Source organism: Aquila chrysaetos, chromosome 17, assembly GCF_900496995.4.
Source record: "Aquila chrysaetos chrysaetos chromosome 17, bAquChr1.4, whole genome shotgun sequence".
Lineage (NCBI taxonomy): Eukaryota > Metazoa > Chordata > Aves > Accipitriformes > Accipitridae > Aquila > Aquila chrysaetos.
Window position 1 is genome coordinate 12,584,005 of NC_044020.1, and position 23,235 is coordinate 12,607,239.

A 23,235-nucleotide genomic window follows, 5' to 3' on the forward strand; every position below is an offset into this window, starting at 1 on the left:
TGTGAGCCTGCACATTTCATCTCTAAGGTAGAACTTTGTGCCCATAGTTTAGGAGTTTGATAGAGGTTTTTTTGGAACTGGAGAGACATCAATCCCAAACCAGCATCTGTGGCCTAGTTAGTGGTAGATGACTAGCTGTTACAGAAGGTTTTCTGGATCTGTTTTCTAAGATATATATAGATGAAGAGCTGTCAGGTGTTGAGTTGAACAAGAGTGAGAACAACTTCGCGGAGTATTGCTGTCCCAAGTGTAGAGATGTTGGGAAAACTCCTGATGTACCTGTGCTATAAGTGGTTTCTGCTTGATAAACCCATACTGTAAAATCCTGTTGTTCCTTGGCATCTAGGAGAAAGCATCCTTAGATTCTAAACCATGTTAAGTGATAGGGTTTTGAATTGGAGGTTGCTGATAAACTGATTCAGAAGAATCCGCAAGAACTCTAGTAGTCCTTTTTTCACATATGAAAACTAACACTAGTGCAAACAGTGATTATCTCAAATGGCGAAGCAAAGAAATGGTTTAGTTTTGTGAAGAAAGCTTAAGTAGCTTTAGATTAGGTCAGGTTAACCAAAGGAAGTAAGCCAGGATCTGCTGTGCTAAAGCAGCTAGCTGTACTTTCAACATCAGCAAAATAATTCCCAAAATTCTTTTTGTGGTAGCCTCTGTTATTTGCTATTATTGCAAATTGCTGGTTGGTGTTCTGAACTGTTTAACTGAAGGTTTGCTTCACTACAGTTCTTCAGTGGTTTGACCTCTGTCAGAAAACAGTTGTGGCTTCTAATGTGGCAGCTTATAAGATAATACTGAATTTCTAAAGTATGCTTGTATTGTGTGATTTTACTGTTGTATCACGTCCAAGACTATATGTTGCTCAACTTCTGATCTTGATAACTTTTTGCAACAAACCACGTGGTTTGGGTAAACTTGTAAAATTTGAAGGAGAGCAACTACTTTATCTAAAATCACTGATAAATACCAGGTAATGACGCAACTGATAGGCATGTTAACTAAGTTGGTGTGGATGAGTGCAGTTAAAAAGCAGTAGGCTGTAAGCGTAGTGATGTTTTAAGTATATTTTGTCACTTAAGAGGATTATGAAATCTGAGGAAGTTGGCATTGGAATTTAGAATGGAAAGAATGAGTTGGTTGATGATGTAGAAAACTATTTTCCACTTTCCCTTTGACTTCTGTCCTTATCTTCTCTGGCAATAATATGCAGGGAAATCGTATCTTTTGTTTTTCTTGTTCCTGTGTGGGAATGGTCATTGTTATTGCTTCTTACCTGTTCAGGAAATATTCTCATTCCTACCCCCCAACAAAACACTGTATCAGTCATTGCCAATGTTGGGGTTTTTTTGCTTTATTTTCTAACTTTGGCCTTCCTGAATCCTCCTGTGGTTCCTGTATAAGCCATCTGGCAAAACAAGGATTCCTTCCCCCACCCTCCCCGCTGGCCTCTTTGCACTCTGGAACGAAGCAGAATTTGTATCTGTGTCTGTGTTCGGCTACGCTGTGTAAAAGAATAATGAGCATGGCTAAAACCTGCATCTAAATTTTGACTCCTGGAGCTGCCTTCTTCCAAACTTAGATTTTCCAGCTGGTAAATCAATCTTATCCATGGAAATGTGCTTACGGTTCTCTTGGGGAATTTGCCTTATATTCTTGCCTTCTCCCTTCCCCCTTCTCAAGCCAAATCTCTTTCCAGGAAGGGAAAAAAATCCAGGGACTAGATTGAGCTTCAGCTGAATAGGGTGTCTCATTTCAGATGCACTTTCTGCTGCTTCTCAAATGACCAAAACATAAGTGACAGCTGAGTTGTCTGTTTGTTGTGGGTCAAGGGCAGTCCAACTCAGCAGTTTCCCTTTCCTCTTCCCTGAGTTTTGTTTGGAAGCAGTAGTGATTTGCCATTCTCTGTAGTCATCCTCTTGTCATGAAGACCAGATGGAAATACGTCAGTTGTTTCATGTATAAATACTCAGTCCAACAGCTGTGAGTTTATCAGGAGGGATCACAAGTTGGTGACCAAATTGTTAGTTTAGAGGGCCTTAAGCATTACTCTAACTTGAAATAAAGCTGTACTATGAAACTGTTGGAAACAGTCTAAGACTCACTGAAAGAAGGAGGAATAAAGTTGAACCACTTGAAAGCAAATTCCTTGTTCAGGTGAAGTTAAAATTATTTTTCTAGAGTATTGCAGAAGTCTTCTTATACTGATGATAATGTTTCAGCCACTGATGCTGGATTTTACTGATGCTGTTCCTAAAGTAGCTAAAAGGATTGCTCTGAAATCTTCTAATTGTCTCTTTTCCTTTTGTAGTTTTATTAGGTAAGAACATTTATCCAGACAATTACGCAGTGGTCTTTTGGCCAGTTGATAATCCTCAGTCTGTGTTTCAATATGGATTTCTAGCAAAAAAGCTGAGATACCTGATGTGATCCTAGCTAACAATGAATCAAATGTAATGAGATTCATAATAAATCTACTTGACAGTGATAATTAAGGGGGTTAACTTGACTTTGCAGGTTGCAGAGGGTTTTTGCTGCCATCCATGTGCAAATAAGCCTTGATTTATCCCAGTAATAATGAGAAAGGGGGGGTGGAAGTCTGCCAATGGCCATTGGCTATTTGGTTGCAAAATGCAATGTGTTGCATGGGCTGCTGAGCATAATGTGAAACAAAGTGCCATAAAAAAACTTGAGTGCTAAGTACATGACTGAAAAAACACTTTAATGGGAGAATGGGCATGGTCATTAACTTAAAATAGCTTCTCTGCAGAAAACTATCGTAAAGCGACATTGTAGTTCATCACTAGTGAAGACTGCAGTGTATGGGACAGAAACTGAATTAGAAATAAAACAAAAATTTGCAATACCTACAGACTTATGCTTAAAAAAATAATCCCAAACCACAGGGAAATTGGCCATGTTTTAGTTGAACCACCTGCTTCTCAAACCTTGAGAGGAGTTGTGCCTGTTACTCTAAAAAGCTTTCTAGTTCAAAGGGGTACTTGAGGTATTTTAAATGTCTATGGTTAACAATTCTAGACAATGGAACAATAAATGCACACTGTTAGCTCCTAGTTTCTGTAGGCCTCAACCCCCCCCCCCCCCCAAAAAAAAACCCCAACCCAACCAACCCCCCAAACCCCCCCAAAACCCAAACCAAACAACCCCAAATCTCAAAATAAAACCCCCAGACATTGTCTGGTTGAGTTGCTTTGTCTGCATAGATCTCACTTTTGCTTCCAGGTACGTTGTGTTTCAGAAATGGTTTTCTTCTGGCTTGCAGAACTCACTAATGGAGTGCCTGTGTGATAGAAGCCCTTGCAGCCAATATGAAAGAGGTGATTCTAGTGGGAATTAGGGAGGCTAAAGCTGTTCTGGAGTCCTTTAATGAGGATTTTGTGGCCTTTGAATTGCATGTGTCCTTCAGTGAAGACTTCTGTTGTGTTTGAATCCATGCAGTTGGTCTAGATAATGGGAACTGAGAGCATGCTTTTCATTGATGTATTGATGGTGTTTATGGATATATATTTTAAAAAGTTTGCAACTTACTTGCTTCAGAATCATGATGGACTTCAGTTCTCCCTGTTCTCTGACTTACTATAAAATGTGTTGTCTGGGATAGGTCATATTCTGAGAAATATTGGGGTTTTTTTTACTGTATATTGGTGTATGATCTCTTGCTTTGGTGTCAAAGCACTAGGAAGTCTTTCATCTGGAACCTTATCTGAGTCGCCATTTTCTAGTTTAGTGTCAGGTTTACGGTTTGAAGGTCTGGGAGTCATGAGTATGTGCTCTTGGAAATAGCAAGTATAGCTGTTAGCCTAGCTGTCTTTGTGGGTTTTGAACAGTCTGTTAGACATGGTAGGATAACAAAATATCTTGAGCCTTGAATGACAACTTCTGTCAAGCAGGGATCAAGGGTTGTGGTGCTATGCACTTTATCACATCTTGGGACACATTCATTAAAGATAAGAGGGGTCGACTGTATTATTGGAGAAACTGAGCTGAATTAATTTGCCTTTTTATCAGTTTAGTTTCACTTTTTTTGTAAGCATCCATGGCTATTACTTTGGTTTTTAGTTCTTCCTGAATGGTGGAAATGCAGAGGCTATTTGTGTCTAGCCACATGCCCACATTACCCCAGAGTATCTAATAGGACTATGACTGATGATGGTATAACTTGGAGACTCCAAATAATAGCACATTTTTTTTGGTTGTTTTTTTCCTGTTCCTCTTGAAATACTTGCCATGATTTTTTTTTTTTTCTTCAGTGTCAATACATGATTCCTGCTGTAGTGTCTATGGAAAAAAAGTTCAATTGGATGAGGAGTCTTGTTTTCATCTGTCTTGTATCTTGGCTTCTAATTCAATGTCTGACCAGCACTAACGATATTGTATAAGCTAACTATAGGGACCCAGATGGTTATTGCATGACAAGTATGCCACTTTCCCTGAAAAAAGTGGTACAGAAGAAACTTAAGGACAGAAGGTAGCTTACCGGTAGACTTGAGTGGCACTGCAGCTCCTTTCCATAGTTGTTACTGATGTGGGGTAATATTAGGTTATTGTGCCTTATAGGTTGTGGATGTCAGGTGTGGTTTTCTTTGATCCTGAGCGTCAAGAAGTGTATTGTCTAGTCTCCTATCTTGCTGTTTCTTCTTACCTTCTCCGAAGAAGTGAACTTTTCTGAAATCCCCACTGGATTACTTGTAGATCTAATTTGGATATTGCAGCTGTGGAGCTTTGGATAGAAAACACCTTCTGAAGTTACTAAACAGTAGTTTGAAGGACTGAGCTTCATGTGTTACGTTTGGAGTGGTGCTGCAGAAAACACAACCTGTAGAGCATTAATAGTTTTCTGATTTTATTCAGAAAAGGATCTTGTCATGAAATGGAGTGGTTTGGACCGCTTAAGGAATCACCTTCAAGGGTATCAGCAAAAAATTATTTAATAGTAATTTATATAAATGTGCGACTGCACAGAATTCGATGGCAAGGTTCACTCTATTACTTAATACATGGATGAAATGTACAAAGGAAAATTAAGTTAGAATCAAACTAAAACTATGAAACTGATGATGCAAAAGGTTAAGAGAGAAACATACAAAGGAAAATAGGGTTAGAATTGATTTAACATGATTGGTACAGAGATTGGGAAGGTAAAAAGGTAGGGGAGACCCTCCCATTGAGTCATGAGGTTCAGAGAAGACCTCCTTGCTTTCTAAACTCCTATCGGAGTCTAGGTGCGGCTGGACCAACTCCTAGTCCCAGACTTGGTCAGCGGTTTATATCTAACGGGATTATGAGTATAATAGCAGCCTGACATTCATTCACAGTTCAATGAAGTTCACAACAGTAACTTACGTATAGATTTGAAAAGCAGTATTTGTAATATTCTTGCTATAGAATATTCAGGTTAGTACACACACACATGCACAAAGGCACTAAGAGATATATATAAGCAAGTAAAAGAGGTATACCTGTTAAAAATTCCCCTCGAGTTCAGTGAAAATATTCAGATTGAATGCTTTGGCATCTTTCTTAATGGGTGAAGGGTTGAGCCTCAAGGAACGAAGAGTATCAGCCCAAGTCTTGTTGGCTTTTGGCAACAGACCTCCAATCTTAGCAAACTGAAGATTTTGTGAGCTTTGAGAGGTGTCCAGCTCGGAGGGGGATGCTCGTCGCAGCCCGCTGTGGTCCAAGAGAGCTCAAAGGGTCTCACTTAGTACTGCTGTTTATAGGTTTGTGAGATGATTGGCTTTACTCATCAGCAAATTACTGGGATTTCAGTAGCACTGGTACCGTTTCACATGAGTTATGATTCAGATAAGGAAGGCTCCAAGGCTGTTGGAGAATGAATTAAGATTCAGATATGGGATGCTCCAAGGCTGTCAGGAGAAGACTGAGATATGTCTCAAGGTTGTCAGGAAATGACTAATTATCCCTACTCCTGTCCCCAGCCTCAGCCAGGCAACAGGAGTCCTTGGTACGGTCAGTGCAGGTCCCTGTCTTAGCCATGCAAGAATTCCTGGTATGGTCAAGGGATGCTTAACTGTCCAACTCATTACACTCATGCTAAGGCCTAGAGACACTTCCTGAGTTTGTAGATCAGCCGAGAGAGGGGGAAGAAATGCACCACCACAGATCTGCAAATGGAGCAATAGTTGCTGTTAGCTCTTTTTAGTAACTCTATTCTAAAAGCATTAGAGGAGTATGCTCTCGTGCTGAATAAGTAAAAATCCAAGCATTGTAGTAGCAGTGAGATGCAGTTGCAAAAGAGAAGTTGTTTTGGGGACTTATTTGGGTGAAGTGACATGAAGAGACATCTTGCTTACTTTTGCAGCCCCTCTGGGCATTGCTGGCAAAAATCCTACCCCAACAATTTAATATTTGAACATTCAGTGCAAGATTTGGTAACAATGCTTAAAGTGATGGTTAAAATTATTATTAAGCTGTACATAACTGAATCTTTTTTTCATTACCGCCCATCAGTTGGCATAATGTGCAAGCTGATACCTGTTTCGCTTCTTCCGAAAGTATGGAAATTCACGTATTTGTCTTTCATGTTCATGATAGGCTGGATTCCTTCAGTAGAACTTCTGACCTTAATCTAAGGGACAACATGTATCTCTTTCCATAGGAGCTCTATCCTTGTCAGTCACTGGCAATACTCTTAAAATAAATTTTGTCTCATGCCATGAAACCTTTTGGTTTTAACCTGGGCTGTAATGAAATGAAAAGAGTCTGTGTGTCAGAGCCCAGAACTGAGAAATCAGTTGTATATATTGTTGTAATACTGTGAGTTAGTATAGTGCAGGTGATGCGTGTGCTTAACATGAATGTACATCAGGTGTTTTTTCCTCTTGGCAGCACGAATACAGTTCACTCATCCAGTGTTAAGATGCGGTTCCCTGAACTCAGTTACTGTACTTTTTGGACTGCACAGTCAATCAAGCAGATTGAGAGATCAACTTTATAGCATAAGTATGTAACTTTCCTGGAATTTGCATCTGTAATGGTCTGTAATTTTGCAAGTTGGTAATGCTTATATTTACATAGTGGTCATCTACTTCTTAAATTCTTTACCAGGACACATGGGACTAATACATTAGGTAGCAGACTTAAGTTTGATTCCTGTCATAAGATCCTGCTTTCAGTGGCCCAACTGGTGTGTACCTTAACCAGCTGGGCTGCAAGTTTTCAAGCCAAGTGTCTGTCTTGAGCTTAATTTTTTAAGAAGCTTTGGCCAAGATGCTTCAGAGAAAAGCACTTGCTTTGTTGCATCCATTGGCGCCTTAAGCTTTTGTACTTCAGAGTTGTGAAGCAGGGACCTAAAAGCAGTGTTGAGACAGGTGCGTTGTCTTTAGGCTGAGGAAGTATTTCCAAGTAAATAGTTTTCAGATAATAAAGCTTTAAAACAAGTGACACTTTCCAGATTAGACTTACTTGGAAACTATCTTTTTTAAACTCTAAAGACTTGATCCATGTTCTAGCCTGCCAGTAGTCCATGTTAGCATCCATATGATGCCATATGAAGCAGTTTGTTCAACTTACAATGTGTGTTGGCTTTATGTTTTAGAAATGTGTAATTACTTTTTGTACAGCAAGTTAAACCTTCAGGATGGGAAATGCAAGATAGAAAGCTATACAGTATAATTCAGTTCCCTTGTTTGTGTTGCAACTGTTTAAGCTAGTAAAGTTTAATATCCTCAGAAATGGCTTGCTTTATCAGGACATAAGTTTCTCTGGAGGAATATGAATTGAAGTTTTCAAGTAGAAGATCTTTTGTGGAACAGCAGCCTCTACTTTTACAGAAGCAGCAGACTTTACAGCTATTAACCTCAGTGTTCAGATCGTGGAGAACTAGCTTTGGTACAACCAGTATGTTGAAGTTGGTCTGATGCAAACATCTATGAAGATATACTGCTCAAATGGCTTTAGTTATAGTAAATTCAGATCTTGCAAAGTGAATTTTTTCATTATTTTAAAAGCAAATGCCTTTGTCAAAATCCATCTGCTTTTGCACAAGCTTTGAGGGAAAAACGATAGACATAGAATGGAATATATATATATATTTCTTTTTTTACTAGATTTGGCAATTATCTATACTTTTCTGTCTAATGTATTTTAAAATACAGGAGTTTGTATGTTTACAGTTTGGCCTTTTAAATACCTTTTGGATTTTTCACATCAAATTGGATTCTTGATGTTCAGGGTTTAAGTGAAATAGGGTCACCAGCAAACACTGTTGCTATATAGACTGCAGAGTTAGAGAAATGTTTGTGGTGTGGGTTGGTTGGTTGTTTTTTTTTTTTTTTTTGTTAGTTATAGTAGTGATGATTGTGCAGGGGGAGGGGAAAAATAAAAGTCCAAAGAAATGTATGTAAATGAAACAAGTGCAAAAAATCTAAACAGTCTAAACATAGCTATAATCAGAGTAGTACTTGACTACTTTTAGTTTTGTTCTAGTGTTTAGTATCTAGCATGCTGTACGGGAATTCTTTTTTAATTAGCTCAGAGCCGGGTCTGAGGTATATCTAATGTTGTTTGCCCCTACTGGGAAATGGAAACTTGAAAGCGCTTTGGAAGGGTTGGCAGGAGCTTATAATAGGAAAAGGCAGTTATCCCTTGGATTACGTGGAAATTGTTCCCTCCGATTTTCAAAATGAAATTCTGGGTACTTGTAGCCATAGTCTTTTCTGTGGTCTTAAGATTTCACCATGTTCTTAAGATGCCATCCAATTTCACTGTCTGTCTTTGGAAAGAACATGAATTTTAGAGAAGAGGATCCTATTTCTACGAAGCTGATCACTGCCAATAGATCTCTTGTCAAGTCCTTTATTTAGACACAAGCATACTGAAGTTGGTTGAGATAAGAAGAGTTAATAGTGGCACAAATTTCAGTTTCCACCTTACAGCCATATATGCATGACTAATTCCGAAATTGAGTCGTTTGGACAGAGTCAGCAATTTAGTACGTTGAAAGTGCTCAGGCTATCTCGGTTTGGTTTGTAATTGAGCATTAATTTGTTCTGCAGATGTAGAGCCAAACCAATTGGTTATGTGAACCTTCAACAGAAGGTGACTAAGTATGGACCAGGTCTATCTGAGAAAGCATACTTTGAAATAGGAAATTACAAGAAAGTTTCTGTAAGATTCAACGTGTGTTAGAAGCATAGGAAAGATTAAAATAGCATCAAAAAACTAGTAGCCTCTGTAGCCAAAGTGCTCAGGGCAAGAGCAAGTGGGGGGGAACTGGAGTTCTTTGTTTGCAATGCAGTCTGGATTTTATTACTTGCAAAGTGAAATCACAAGGGGGAATGTCTGTTTCTGATGGACAGATATGTTGCAACTCATTCTGAAGAAGTCTGTTAATAAATTTTTCAGTCTAACAGCTTTGAAGATACGACTGTAACTCTGAGACTGATTCATCTGTCCAGCTTCTGCTTATTGGACAGCCTGTTTGTCTCGTCCCTCTTTCACAACTGCAGGCTGTTAAGCATTGATGCTGGTGCAGTTAATCATAAAGTTTGAGTATTAAAACTTGCTACCCTGTACTTTAATATTATTGCTGGCTACTGAAGCCTTTTTCCAATATTTCTGAGGTGCTGCAGCAGCAGTTGCTTATGCTTGGCCCTCATTTTTCGTAACAATTAGAAAATGAGGAGTGGATAAAGTACGAATCTTCCCTCTCTGCCTTTTTCGTAATAATTCAATTTTGTGGCCAAAACTAAGAAACTTGAAATTCTAAGCACAAAACCCTGTGGTGGTAACAAGAAAACTGTCTAAAGAATTATCTCGTTTTGAGGATTTAAAACTATCTAATGACACTACCACCTTTTGATCCCCTAGAAAAAGAGGTCTTAGAATTGGACTCCCAAGAGACTATTTCACACAGCTGTCCATTGAAAGTACTGAGGTCTCTATTTGGGTCATAGTCATCCTGTGGAAAAATTATTTTATATTGTAGCGGTAGGGTCTTAAGGATCAAAAATTACAAAGCTACCTGAAACTCTTCAGAAGAAATTGGTGAGGTTCTCATCAATATCTCTATAGATACTAAGCATTCAAACATTAGAATTTTGATGGGAAAGTTTATCTTGGCACTTGGATTGTTTCTGAGTTAATTGAAGAAAATGTGGGAGTGGCAACAGGATGGGCAAAGGAACTGGTTCTCAGGTGCTTCCAGACTGCTGCTTATATGGACTTCGTCCTGCTTCTGCTCACATTCTGTTGCCTGGTAGTTGCACAGAAGGCTCTTATTCTGAAAACGAATATGGCTGCTCTGTGAGATATCTGTCCAAAGACCTGTCTGGGTCCTGTCTCTGCCTGGTGAAAAAGGGGTCTTGTGCAGCCTTGGTTGTCTGAAGAGTGGGGAAAGATAATTCTTGACTGACTTTTCTAGCAAGAGTAAGCCTGTGTACCTGTTAAAGTAGTAGTAACTAGTAGATCTGAGACTAAAACCAGGTCTGAGTGTCTGTTACCTTTATGATACTGTGTTTAGCTTAATTAAAATTGTTTTACTGGGATGTTGTTTGGGGTTGTGTTTAGGAATTCAGTTTAAACAGAAATACAGAATGTTTCAAATCTACTTACCCACTCTTAACCCCACAGAAATGTAGTTCTTGCCACTGAAGCAAGGGATGTAGTACCAGAACACTTGTGCAGCTTTTCTGACAAACCACTTTCATTTGAATTCCAGCTTCCATGGCTTCTTGTGTATGCAGACTTGCTGAACATGTAAGAGTGTGTTTCAGACTGAGCCATGGTGCTAAAAATATTTTCAGATAACTTTTTGGCTAAGGAAACTTTTTCAGTGTTAAATGTGATTAATAATTTTGGTATATGATGCACAGAACATGGGATGTTTTGCTGTATGGAAAGAGTATTTGAATCTTTTAAATTTTTTGGATGATGCTCTTTAGTTCACAACTAAAATTAATTATGAACTGCAGGTAGAGTTCTTCAGTGTGACAAAGTAGGTAAATTGAAAACAAGGAAGCCTGTTCACAGGTCATGATGACCCATTTAAGGTAGGCCCTTTGGATCATGACATCCTCAGGCATTACAGTTTGTCTTCAAGAAATTCCTTCAGTGTTCCTGTTCAAACAGTTGAAATAAAGTGGCACCAGACCAAGGACAGACACTACATGACTAAAGCACAATGTATTGAGAAAAAGACTTTTTGGATAAGCTGTAACAGTTTGAATAGTTGATTCATAGATAGGTTGTTGTGAGTATCTGAGGTCTTCTAGGTCATGGTTGGTCTTCTGGCAGTGCAAAATATTCCCAGTAGTATTCTTCAGAAAAAAACTTAGTTTAATACAGAATAGCCTTGCCAATGGCAGTACTACTATATGTAGTCCCCAGATTCCAAGAAGAAAATCCTGAATATTCATCTTAAGCTTCCTCTAGCACTTTTTCCTATCTGTCTGCTTTGAATCACCTTGGAGATTACTCTGTTGATAATCTTTCATCTCAGCTGTTTTACAACACTAAATTTTAGTTGTCAAAGCCTTTTCTTGCAGGTCAATCCAACACTTAAGGGTTTGGGTTTTTTTTTCAGCTTCTATAAAGATAGTCCTTTTATGTCCAAAGTGTGCATATTACTACCTTGATTTACCATACAGCAAAACATTTGCTGTTTTTATGTATTGTATCCTGTGTTGCTTTAGGTAATAGGAGCTGACTGGTCCCTTCATCTGCATTTCAATTACACTGTGTTTTCTCTTATATTTTAACACATTTTAAAATTATTCAGGGTTGAACTGTAAAGGCAATTGTGCTTCTGGATGCAGAGTATGCTTCGTCATGCCAGTATTCTTAGTTGTTCATCCTACCACTTGCCTACTGTTAAATATTTGTTTTCTTTCTCCTGACTCAACTATGCTCAATTTCCTTGCTCTGTGAAAGATAATGTGCATACTTCTAAATTTACATATTAGTGGTACATTTGATACTGTCTGAAATATTTCTGACTTTGTGAGTAGCTTTTTAGATCTACATCTTGTATGGTGTTTGCCAAGGAAGATGTACACAGTGTGTTGTAAACATAGGTGTCTAGAATGTATGTGGTATCATTAAGGAAGTCTACATCCAAGTGATGCAAGAACCTGATTTCGTAAGTCAACCTGTCAGGTAAGCATGGAAAAATTATTACTGTTTCCCTTTATGAGAAGCCTGAGATGAAGATGGGCATTCTGGTAGATCACAGGAAGACTGCATCATTGATGCAGTGAGGCTTAAAAAAATCAAGTGCTCTTCCAATGTGTTTTAGGACTTTCATATTTGTTAAATGCTAGTACTAATACTAGTATTTATGCAAGGTATTCTTGAGACCTCATCTAGAACGCAAAATTTGGTCACCCCATAAAACTCACTGTTTCTGGAACTCTTTAGTCTTTCCCTACAGGAGATCCCTTTTTGATTTTGTCTGTCTTGCAAGAACATGCAGAACACCTGGCAATTATTTGAGGGGTTTATTATGAATCCCTGAAGGATCACTGAATGAGAGGTATACCTCTGAATGAGATATGTCTGGCATAGAGTTCTCTAGTGATTATTGTAAGGATTTTCTGCCAGTACTTGGCCTACACTTCTTATGTCATCCTGTTATAACTGATAGTAATCCACAATTTTGTAAATTAAATGAAGTACTTTTTTCAGATGTGTTTGCAGAAAAAGAAGCAAAGCTGGGAAGGGTAACTCCTCTAGTGTAATCAGGCTGCATATGCAATATGTGTACCAATGTTGTATGTAAACTTGAAACTAATGTGTTCTATAGGCTGATGTGAGTTCATTTTGCAACTGGAGGAGTGCAGGGGGTAACCTTGCAGGGACTGCTGCTTAAATACTTGTGTAGGCAATTTGAGTTTATTGGCTCTAGGCTTTATGCTGGGATTTTTGCAAGGGAACTAGTCAGAGGCACAGGAATATTACTAGTTATTGTGTACCTCCTACTTTGATCATTATTAGTAAATATTTGGAGTCATCTTGACACTTCTGCATGGTTTCCAACCAGCATATTGATGCATCTTTTCAGCATACTGAAAAGTGGATATAGCTAACTCTTTCCCTTTGCCAATAGCTTTGTGAAGTATATAGGATGAAGAATTGTGATATGATTTTGATTCTCTAAATTGATTTGCCTTTTATCAGAATTGGTTAAGGGATCACCCTAATGTTCTAGACATGTACCTACTCATAAAAGGACTCTTACAGTCATACAGAAATATGTGAGACAAAAAGAGCTACAGTTGTTCTTTTGATGCAATGAGTTAATACATCTATAAGGTAACCAGAATGGATTGTGGAGGAGGCTTTTTTCCTGCAGTATTGTCATCTCCTGACTGGAGAATTGGATTTTCATAGTAAAATTAAACTGAGATGATTGGATGTACCTTTTCCCTCTTGCTGACAAAGCAATCAATTCAGTAGAAAATGAGAATTGACATGAGCTTCAAAACTTTTAATGAGATATCTGAGCCAAGTGACGAGATGGTCCAGCTGGTTAATAGCTCATCAAGAATTCAGTTCAGCTAACACTTCAATTCTGTAATAAGCTGTATGTAATAAACATAAGCCTTATTGTGAACTGGTATCAGAAAGCAAACTTATCCATTTATCTTCCATGGATCAAATAGCAATTTTAAAGTGAAAATAAATAGATGAGCTCTGTGTTCTAATACCGATTATTTTTGTACAGCCCAGCATTTTCATTACTGTCCCTTATGTTCAGCCTCTCAGGATGCATAAATTGAATAAAACTTTTAGCCATCTTTTTTTCCAGACTTCTGTGTAAGCAAACAGAAATGCTGCTTAGAGCAACCCTAGAATAGAAATGACTGAAGCCTAAACAGTTGCTTGCCATTCTTAGTCCAGATTCCTGAGGACATGAGAGATTCCAGAGGAGGTCATGTCTAAGCTGTAGGTTTCTTATCTACTGTTTAAAATTTTTCTCTTACTGATTGTGTGGAGAGCAAAGAAAAATATATAATTGATTTGATAAAGCATGAGTATAGTTCTTAATTTACTCTGAAACTGCTATGTAGTTTTCATGGCTGTATGCCGAAGAGTGCAAGTTTCCCAAAGGAAATTGTGGTATTAGGCAATGTACTGATTAGTCTTAGTCATTGTTTTCTTCGGAAGTGGAATTTGGTTCAGTTCTTCAGTTTGGCCTACTTGCGTTGCCTATGAATATTTGTGCTGATGTGAGAGAGTGGGGAGAGGAGTAGTAGTACAGGCTTGTATTAATGTGTATATTCACACACAACCCAGCTCTGGAAGACAAGCTAGTAATCCAGTAGAGACTCAGGTGGTACAATTTTGCTGATGTTTGATTTTCATGGGAAAAGTGAGGTGCTTTACTGCCAGGTGTGTCATATTCCTGCTTCTTAAAATTTAAGTGAAAACCTAAAAATCTACACTGGCTGAATTCTTTGGAAGCCTGTCAGCCAGACAGACTTTTTTAGCCCTTTTGGAGTTGTACAGGTTCTCTTCTCTTTCATTATCTTTTCAAGAGGGACTTGAGGTATATAGCTGGCTGCCCCAGTCTCTGAGCAGCATGCTTGCAGCTGTCTGTCTCTGGTAAGTACTGGGCATGAGCCTTCCATCTAGTATTGCACACGGTATTGAAGTGCATTAGTGTAGCAGTGTAGTCATCTTTGGCATTGCTGAAAATGAAAATTCCCGCAGTGCTACTGTGACAAAAGATAAACTTTGTTATTGGGAGTTGTACTTTAAGGTTTCTTGTTACCTTACATAAAGAAGAAACATCCTGATCTACTGTTGTCCTGCAGAGAAACAAAAAGTGTTTTTCTGCTGTTGTGTTCATGATGCATGTTGTATTTGCATGCCCCTTACACTTCTGATCCCACTTCTGCCATTTCTTCAATGTGAGGAAGTGAGGCAGAATGGCTTTGTATCTCACCAAGTTAGTGAGCTCATCTCTGATGCAGTGTTCCCAACTTCCTTTTTTTTTTTTTTTAAAAGCATCTTTGGTTTTGTGTGTTCTAGTTATTCCTTACTGCCTGCTTCCTGTAAGCAATAACAATATTAGCAGTAGGCTTGTTATGAATGATCTTGTGAATTATGGGATACTGGAAACTTCAGGGTTTAGCCAACTTTCTTTTTTTCTAGCTGAAGACCTGAAAGGACTGTGTAATTGTAACTAGTTACAGGTCAGCTGTGTTTAATGATGATAGAACTTGGTGCAAGCAAGCACAAACTTCAGTTCTGATGCCTTTTCTGTTAATCAGGAGACTCTCACTGAGGATGTCTCTTCAAGCATAAGTTAAGTCTATGACATTGCTGCCACCAGGTGTCTTAGATGCTGATACTACTACTGCTGGCACAGGTGCTACTGCATATTTAAAAGTGGGAAGTGACCACATCAGAGGAATATAATTATTGGTTGTGTTCTCCCCCCTTCCCCTGTGGTGATGAATCATAGCTTCATCAAAACTGACAAAACAATCGCAGGATAAAATGGGGAGCGGTGCTAGTATCCTTCAGTCACATAAAGCGTGTTTAGTTGCAGATACTCCCCCTTCATTGTTAAGACAAAGTTGTATTTCTTATTTTCTGAAGCTTACTTGAGTATCGATTGTTTCAGGATATGTATAATTGACTTATTCAGACAAAATCGTGACTGATGAAGACTTCTGTCTGTTTCCCTTCCGTCTAATCATTCAGAGTTTCATTTGCTGCCTCTTCTTCCTCCTGCCATCAGTTTACCCAAATATCATCTTTGTCAAGATATGTGTGATTTGTTTCTTTAATTCTAACCTTCGAGCAGCAGCAATAAACTTGCATACATTTGCTGTATCACTTATCTATATCAATAGAGAAGGAGAAGTAATAGGAGTAAGAGAAAGGACAAGAAGCAATTTTATTTTTTGGTGTGTTTTTAACAACCTAACTACATCTTCTGATGAATTTTGTGCTATGCTACTATTGCTGTGCATTCAAATGCCAGAAATGAAAATACAGAAGAGAGTGTACAGGTAGATGCTTTTCACTGTGAAACTGTACAACTAATGTGAGTAATCCCTCAACTTTTCACTTAAGTTGACTACTTCTGTACTTTCCTGAAAATTAAAGCATTTTTAATACCTTGTGTAAGAGGAAGCCCACAAAAAAATACGCACCCTGAATCAGGAACTTTAAAAAGTATAATAGATAACTGTTTTAAGCCTAGTCTTTTCCATTGTGTTAGATATGTATACCTTAGTGTTATTTGTCTCAAGGTTGTTTGCATACTCCACGAAGACTGTCTGTAGCTTATATAAAATTGATTCTTCTTGTGGACACTTGCCAAGCACCAATGTGAAATTGTGGTTTCAGTAAGTAGGTTTTGACTTGGCATTGTGTTTCATTCCATTACCCATCCTCAGGAACTTTGTCTTCTACCTTCAAACTAAGATGAGGAGGAAGGGGGCTGAAAAGTTCGGGACCCCTCACGGCAAGAAAGACACTGAGGTGCCGGAGTGTGTCCAAAGAAGAGCAACAAAGCTGGTGAAGGATCTAGAGAACAAGTCTTACGAGGAGTCGCTGAGGGAACTGGGTTGTTTAGCCTGTATGCATACTTCTGGAACCACAGCTGTTCAGCTCCATTTAATCAGTTTTTTGTGTTCAGTGGTTTGTAGAAAGGTATATTGGTGGATCTGTGCAGATCCTTGACCAATTTTCATATTTGTTGCTATACAGCGATGCATTTTGAACAGTCTCTTCCCCCTCCCTTCCTTTTTACTCTCTGTCTAGTGTTTAACACTGGGAAGTCTGAAGTGGTTTATGTGTTGACATGGATAGATGCAGTTCTTATGCACTCAGACTTGCATTTCTAGGTACCAACTGTGTAATGCTGGATGATTTTTAAGCTCAGTGGATTCTTTGTCGGTATTTTGTTAATCTAGCTCAATGGTCACTGTGCTCTTTTTTCCTCTTAACTGCTAAATTTTTTCTGGATGAGAACACTGCAGCCCACAAAGCCTCAGTTCCATTAACAGTGTTGAATATCAGAGCGCAGTCTTGCTAGCTTCTCCTCTGATGACCCCTCATTAACCTTGCCTAAAAGGCTTGCAAAGCCTTTCTCATATGCTGCAGAAGTGCACACAGAAGAACATTTGTCTCTTCTGTATACTACTTCTTCCTCTGAATAATAGGCTGGGAACAGCAGTGTCTTCCCCTCAAATTTTCAGACATTTGGAAAGCTTGATGAAATGCTGCTTGGTGTAACCTCAACACAGATAGATAATTTACTTTGGTTGTGATTCAGACTATCTATAATTCAACAGCACTTTGAAGTCTTGTCATGGCTGTACATTTTCAGATCACACCACTTGAAGACAGTTCATTGCTACTAGTTTTTCTAGTGTGCTTTCTAGTGCATTTCTTTGGATAAAAGCTACATGATGTTGCTCTAGTGTAGTTCAAAAAAACCAAACAATGACCCACTAACTATCCCTGCAATATAGCTATGTAGAATTTATGGATCTAGTGGTAGGATATGCAGAAATCTAGTAAACCTGTCTGTAGTATGTAAAATGTCCCGTCTTTCTCTCTTTCCTCTTTACTGGTTTTCTTCCTAATTTTGTGGAAGAGGTAACAGCTAAGTTGTGTAACAGCTCATGCATTGAGCTCTTTGTGTGTGTGTGTAAAATGATCCAGTTTAAAGTTGACCTCTGTCACCTGTGAGTCTGCTTATTTGTAGGAGATGGAGACTGTGGGAAGATTTCTCAGTCAGGTTTGTTTGGTTGTGTATAAAGGTTCCCTGGCACTTTGGCTACGTCAATTGTACTTGATATTAAGAAACAGAAAATCACCTTTGAGGATGTATGGCATGGGTTAGCAGATCTAGTTCCTTCAGTATAGGCTATTTCTCTTGTTACCCACTTGCTTGGTATCCTGTAGCATGTGTTTGAGAGTGAAGTGCACTGTGTCTCTTCTGCATAACTGTGTCCATTTAATGTCAGCTGAATTTTCCTAGAATGTAGCTCAGGCCATTTGGTATTGGTTAGTAAAAATGGACAGAGGAGGCGAGACCCTTAATTGAGCTCGGTCTGAATGAAGAACAGACTCAAATGGCCTGAGCGGAGTATGATGCCTTGCTAAGGCATCTCTCCTGCTGCTTCAGGTGTCTGAGCCAGGCTCTGCAACTGCTTGCGGTAGTGTGATGTGCTTTGCAGATGTGTGATTTCTTGTCATGACGTTAATAGGACAGAACTCAGAAGGACTGTGGGAAGTTAGAAAGGAAAACGTATGAGAAATTACTCGGTAGACTCAATGGCTATGTGAGCAACCTAGTTGAAATTTAGGATTATTTTAGGTGCCAGAAATGTATTTTCTTTCCTCATTAAGGCTGCTGAATAGATATTAAGCCTTTGCTTAAAAAAAATCACCAAAGGAATATAGGCATTTTTTGCTGATGAGCTTTGTTTTTTGTGGCTTGGTACAATAGCTAATCTTGGGGGTGGGGGGTTGTTTTGGTTTTGGGATGGGTTTCTTTGCATTTATATAAGGCATCTAGGTACAGGGATTGAAAGAGGGTTGTAACAGTTCTGTGTGTAATTCATACTGCTGTAAATGAACTCCATTAGTGAAAGAGTAAGCCTCTACCTGGTTTATCATGAATGACCAGGATCCCTGTTTTACATTGAATAGTGTAAACACCTCCAATAGGTCTTTCCTGACCAAAAGAAATCGGAGGGGAAGTACACAGATAAATGGAAACAGCCAAGAAAAGCTTATTGAATTGTTCTGAGCTGAACAATTGTTTCACTTGCTGCCTGTCTCTGTTCAGGCCCCTGGCACTGCAGAACTGCGGGTCACGTGCTGGAAGGCCTTGCTGTTTGTCCTGGCTTGTCAAAACAATTTAATGTAGGTGGAAAGGAATGAATGAAATGAACAGAGTGGGCTTGATGCATCTGTTTCAGTTTGTTCGAAGGGCAGCCCAGTGATTGGGATGTGACACTTAAGTCCTCCAGGGAAGCTATCAGTTCAGGAAGAACAATGCTGGCCATTTTATAGGATAGTTAAATCCATTTTAGGAAACAAGCTCTCCTACAGTTTAAGAGCTTTGTATATTTTTAAATATTTGGGCTGTATCTGCTCAGCATGTGCTGCTAACTGAGATACAAGAATGTGATTTGCAAACTTCTAGACTTAGGACTTTGTCTTGTCTGCCTAAGGTTGCTTCATTATGGTAAAGAAAAGACTGGGGGAGGAGACAGGGTGTCCATTTTTTAATTTTATTAGTAGGAATTCCAAAACAAATTGGTCTTTGAAGGATGGGATATCAAGCCGTATATTATTAACTGTTCTTAAAGTGGTGGCTTCTTTATAAAATTGTTCAAGTTTTCCAGGTTTATAAAAAAGCATCTTATGTGTCTTTCTATTTTGTTTAGTTTCTGGCTGTTTGATTTAAAAATAAAAATAAAATAAAAATCAAAGAAAACAGTAAACTTGTTTAACCAATCTTATACTTTGTGATACTGGAATGTTAAGTTACGAAATCTGTATTTTTGCTTCCAGATGAAAACAGCAAATACGTGCTGAAATGATCCATCTATATACCTATTTAGACTGTGAGTTACAGGAAAAAGGCTGCAGGGGATAGATCTGCTTATTTGATTCACCCTCGAGATAATTTAATCAAATGGAGCGCATATTTTGAATGATAGGCCACAAACTCTTTGCTACCTCTTTAGAGGTGGAGGTGGAGCCTGAGGGTCTTACATTCCTGCAGACTCCTGCTCAAAGGCCACTCTGGAATCTCGGTATTGCCCCAAGTAGCTGCCTTGTTGGGAAGACACATCTGGGGTTTTGAGCCTCTTGGAGTATATACTTATAACTGAGGATTTTGAAAGCTGCCCCCTTCCCAAATTCTTGAAAAATGCTCTTTTAAATTCTCATGAAGTGATGATGGCTTCTTTGCTACAGCTGTGCTGTACAGCAGCTTTGCATGTAGATTTCACGTGTTATGAAGATGTTCTCATTCCCCTGCCTTTCCCCAAGTATTCATACCTAATGTGGCTGGTAGTACCATTTCTCAGTCTCCCAAATTACATAGGGTGGTCTATTTTCTTGCTTATCTCAATATTGTAGTAGTTGCAGCTGCTTAAATTGCATCTTTGTACAAGAAAGAGCATGAAGTTGTCACATTTGCCCACACTAAGAGCTCAAAGGATGCCAAAATATATTATTTGGGATGGGCTTTGTTCTAGTTCATCTCTGTGCAGTCTGGGAGATCTTACTGTCTAACATGTTTTAAGGTTCTGGTGTATGGAATACTCAAGTTTTGAAAGTGTACTTGTCACTTTTAAATTACATGTAACCTTGTAGGCTAACTCTTTGCAGGTTGCATTAGAATGTAGTTTGTACAAGTATAACCAGTCATTGTGTATCCAGATTCACTTTCTTGGTATAATTGTACATGAGATCTAATATTTTCCTAAATGGTAGGGCTGTAGGTTTTTTTTAAATTATATTCACCCTTTTCTGTTACCTAGCATTAGTGTTCTTTTAGGGAAAGAATATAAAAAAAACTTACAGATGAGTGTATGGGTTGTGTATCCAAGGAAATGAGGGTAGTTAAAGGTAGCATGCATCACTAGTCTTATGAAACAAGTGGCCTCTCTGTCTTTTTCTTACAGCTCTGTTTAATGTTCACTTTTGCTGCTGCAGTATGCTACTGAAGGGTGAGATGTTTCCTTGGTTGCAACAATGTAGCTGTCTTCTCTGGGTGAAATTTGTTGGCCTGTGTTTGTGTCCAAACTTGCCCCAGATCATTAGGGCACTGTGACTTTCAAAGAAGTGTTGAATTACTTAGTATATTGTCACTGTCTTGGTGGTGTTTTTTTTTTTTTTAACGCCAGCATTGAAGTGTTGAGTGTCTGTTTTAAACGTCACAGATATGTTTGCAGGAACACCATGCTACCATTGATGTGACCAGAAAGAGAAATGAGTCAAAATATGCATGCATGGCCGTTAAGAGTCTGTTCATTGATAAGAGTGATTAGCACTTGTTAGTTTCTATTTGAGGCTAGTAGTACAGTGGTAGGGAAAACAGACTAGGTTTACACGGATTAAGATGAGACCTTAATGTCAAGTATAGTCTAAAACTGGTTAGTAGTGTTTGTGGTGGATAACTTGTTAGAATGCACAAAATAAAGGAAATTTAATCCAAATGTGTATCTAAAATCTAGGTTTTGGACAAAAATGAATGTAGGTGTTTATATTACGTAGCTAAATTTAAAAGTGGTATAAAAGTAGTTGTTGCAGCCTTGGTTTTTATAACGACCATATATAATAATTGGATTTACAGCTATACACTATTTTTAAAATGTGTATTGTATGGGTCAAATGCAGAGGCTGAGAAGACTCTGCTTTATTTTACTCTAAGAATGATTATATTATTGTGATTTTTCTATTGCTTGAAGCATTGAGTGTTTCTTAGAAGCATGTATGTATGGTCTGTTGACTGATGTACCTATTGCAGCTCACTGCTTTTCTGCATCACAGCTGTTTGTAGCAGTCAGGATTAACTGGTTTTGAACAGAACTTGTGCTGCCATCTTTATTGTAATGGAAGGAAAGCTATTAGATGGGTAAGATAGCTCAAATGGAAGTATTACTTCCATATTAAAAAAAGCCAAAAAAACCCACCTAAACAGACACGAATACTTAATGTTTGCTGAGTGTTTCTGCAGACATGTTATATTGAATTTTGTTTGTGCAAGTATGCTTATAAAGGAGTGAGAAGAGGTGGTAGTGCTAATTTCTGCAGAGTGAAATAGCTGCAGGGTTGAATGCTTTTGATGTCTATAGACTAAATTTGCGAGGATTAAGAATTTAGTATCTTCCTAAGGACTGTAAAAGTATGTGTGTGATTGACATTCATAGGCACTGGTAAGATAGTGATTCCTGAGGTAATTTCAAACCTGTTTTCAAACTTTCACCTGGAAGACTTTTACACTTCTGATAATTGGAGCTTCATCTGGAAATGAAGTTTGTCCATGCCCAAAGATACTCTGTGAACCTCTTAGAAAGGTTTAGTGATGTAAATGGTTTAGATACCAGCATGGCTGAATGGTGTTGAGAAAACACATTACCTGTAAACAAATGAAGAGGAATTACTGCCTGGAGGACAGTAGGGAGGTTGTGAGCAGTATAAGTAAACCCTGCATGTTTTTACTACCTCCTTTTAATTGAAAAGGAAATACGAAATGAAGTGACTTAAAATTATTATTCAGATTTCACAAAGAGGTCACTGGTTATTCCTAAATAAATGTCAGAAACAATGATTCTAAAATTCTGGGCTTTAAGTATATCCTGAAATTTTTTTTTTTTTTTAAAAATACAAATTGCATATGGATCCAATTTATGTCAGTTGATCAATCTGACTTGTGTACCAGTGCATTGGTAATGCATTGTTAAGCTGAGAACACTGAATGGCACAAAGAGGCTGTTTTCTCTTGAGATGTGCAGCTTATTCTGGTAATAGTTGCTCAGAGTCTTGACGATATCTGATAGCCAGTTGTTGGTAGATAATACAACAGTATTGTCCAAGAATGCTTTTTCATGATCTGTCTCTGGCCAAAAGCTTGCTGTCTCTAGTGTGAGTTATGTTTTTATTTTCCTTGATGCTAGATTACAGGAAACTTGCTCAATCATGAGGTCATGCTTTTAATCAAAGAAAATCCAACTCATTCACTTGTTCTACAGTTACAAGTACATACTATATGTTAGGTTTGATGCTCTACCCCCTATACAAAGGGTTAATCCCATCTGTTACCAGTGGTCTGGATATTATACACATAGGAATAACTAAAGATTTTTGTTATGTACAACATGAGAGATGCTTTAAATCATCCAATTTTGTCTACTCTTGAACACTTGAATATTTGAAGACATTATGTCTCCCTTCCACCTCAGGTCAGGCAATGACTAAATTTATTAGAGAAGGGGAGCAGGAAACAGGAAGAGGAGATCATCTACAGACTCACAATTCTTACCTCTGAGAGCAATCAGATTGTAAGGAAAAATATATGATAAAAAACACTGTAATAGAATGTCTTCTAAATAGAATATTTAAGGGTAATTGCAAACCAAATGGTGTTTAAGGCTGATGATTCTTACTTGTTCACTGAGTGTACCCAACTGTTTTTCAAGTTGCTGCTTCTCTGAGTAAGAAATAAAGCAAAGTGTTCTGATGTACCTTTTCTTTTTCATT

At 38.3% G+C, this 23,235-nt stretch overlaps 1 protein-coding gene across 1 annotated transcript in view; it reads left to right on the forward strand.

Moving 5' to 3' along the window:
* The window catches only part of WNK1 (WNK lysine deficient protein kinase 1), a 107,606-nt gene that overhangs the window by 13,604 nt on the left and 70,767 nt on the right, over positions 1-23,235 (forward strand).